At 38.3% G+C, this 2,100-nt stretch overlaps 1 non-coding gene across 1 annotated transcript; it reads left to right on the top strand.

Moving 5' to 3' along the window:
• The first annotated feature begins 219 nt into the window (after positions 1-219).
• LOC122095839 lies at positions 220-323 on the top strand. Its single transcript, XR_006145220.1, has one exon. It is a non-coding gene; the product is annotated as a U6 spliceosomal RNA (small nuclear RNA).
• The last annotated feature ends 1,777 nt before the right edge of the window (positions 324-2,100 follow it).

The raw sequence follows: 2,100 nt of genomic DNA, 5'->3' as shown, positions 1-2,100 counted from the left end.
CAAATTTAAAATGAAAATGACAAAATAGTTATTGACAAAAAATTGCAAATGTGAGTAATCGACCAAACAATATAATTTTTTTCCACTATAGACAGAAATTTAGAGAAATAAGATCAATAGCATTTTTAGGAACAATAAGGGTTCCTTGTTACAAATAGGCAACCATGAATATGTGCCTGTATAAAGATTGCATCAATAACTACTTAAATTTAGAGGATACTACATGCTTCAGCAGGAGGTCTACCCAAATTACAACAATACAGAGATTAAAATGGTACTTGCACAAGGATGGTATGAGAATTTGTGAAGTATTCCATATTTTTCATTCTTCAAATGCAAGAAATGAAAAACAGTTGTTAAAAAGTTGATTACAAAAATACAAGTGTAACAATACATGTAATTCATAGAATTAAAGGTTAGTTTGACATCAGTGTATTAAATCTTCACCTTAGAAAGGCCCTTACATAGCATAACCTTTATAAAACTTGAAATTAGATAACATTGTCATTTTATCCCAAAGAAATAAAATTTAATCCATGCTCATAGGGGCTTCCGGGAAGATGGTGGAGGAGAAGCTGAAGGCTAAACAAGCTCTCGCATAGAAAGCAGTTTTAGAGTTCCAGTGAACAGTCCTAAGCCAGAGAATCACACCAAGTGTGCCATCACAGTACACAGAGTTAGGCCAGAGAGGGAAAATCCAGGCAAGGAGACAGATCTGAGCATTTGCCAGCAGCTTCGGCAGCAGCGGTGGCCATAGTTGCCATCCTGTAACACAGAGAGTCCAGGACAAAGGAGCCACATGCAGTTGGTGAGCAGATTCTACTCAACACCAGCAAGAACTGACAAGGAGCAGACATCTTCATCCTGCGGTTCACAGACCAGAGACGACCCAGGAACCAAGACTCGGTGAAAGTAGAAGCCTAACATCCTCACTCCTTCTCAGGGAGCAGAGGAGAGAAGGCCACCCCTCCCCCCCACAACCGGACATCTCCATCTTGGATACTGAAAAAGCTCAGTGGAGCTGCTAGCTCCAACTAAGGCTTTGGAAGAAAACTAGAGTCATTTAGCAGGTCACAAGAACCTAAATTGACCTGCCAGACTCAGCTTCACCCCGGAAATGTCACCCAGCTCAGGCGCAAGCCCCAGGAATGGCTTTCTTCACTGGGTAATCAGAGCCAGAGGCTGCCCCTCCATTAAGCAGCCTTGACAATCAATTGAAATTCAGTAAACATAAACCCAGAGAGTGGCTCCAGCCTGGGCTCGTGAGTTTCTAACAAGCTAGCCCTCAGGAAAAGCTAATGTTTGCTGAAAAGCCTCAACTCTACCCAGAACCTAGCCTCATCACAGCATCTCCAAACGAGGAAAAAGCCATCTCCCTCTTCGTGATAATCAAAGCAGATCCCCCTCCGATTAAAGTAACCTGAGAGGAGGATCACAAAATCCTGGGTAAAGCAGAGCATTTTTTGGCCTGTTCAAACTGACTTAAGAAACCAACCAAGCCACAGGAAAATCAAACACCACAAGCAGATCAGAGACTCCAAGAGGCTGGTTACAGACACAAGGGAGATACAGGATTTTTCCCACCACTCCCAAAAAAATCAAAATATTTTTTCTTTTTTTTGTACATTTTATAAAAAAAATTTTCTAAAACTTTTTTTTAATTTTTAATTTTTACCTTTTTTGAAAATAAATGTTTCCTAGTAACTTTTTTTCCCTCTTATACTTCTTATTTTAGGGGTATATTTGTGTGTGCGTTTTTCTTTCTTTTTTCTTCTTTAAATTTTTTTTTTGTTTTTTGTTTTGCTCTATTGAACTTCTGATCTTTTTTTCTTTCTTTCTTATCCTTTTCACCTTTTCTTCTCTTTCATTCTTTTTTATGTGACTTAATTGTTTTTCTACACATCCTCAGATATACCCATAGTCGATTATTAGACCTTCTCCTCCATTGTGTACACACTTAATCCACAAATTTATTACTCAGTTCAAAACCTCTTAGACTTAAATTCCTTGATAGCAGTACTACCTCTTTATACCTATATAATATTTTAGGTATTTTTATTTTTAAGTTTTTCACATCTCCTTTATATCCCTCCTCTTCCG

The sequence above is a fragment of the Dipodomys spectabilis genome, unplaced genomic scaffold (assembly GCF_019054845.1).
Source record: "Dipodomys spectabilis isolate Male_0828 unplaced genomic scaffold, ASM1905484v1 ptg000362l, whole genome shotgun sequence".
NCBI lineage: Eukaryota > Metazoa > Chordata > Mammalia > Rodentia > Heteromyidae > Dipodomys > Dipodomys spectabilis.
Note: the sequence above shows the minus strand (reverse complement) of the source record. Positions and strands in the feature narration are given on the sequence as shown.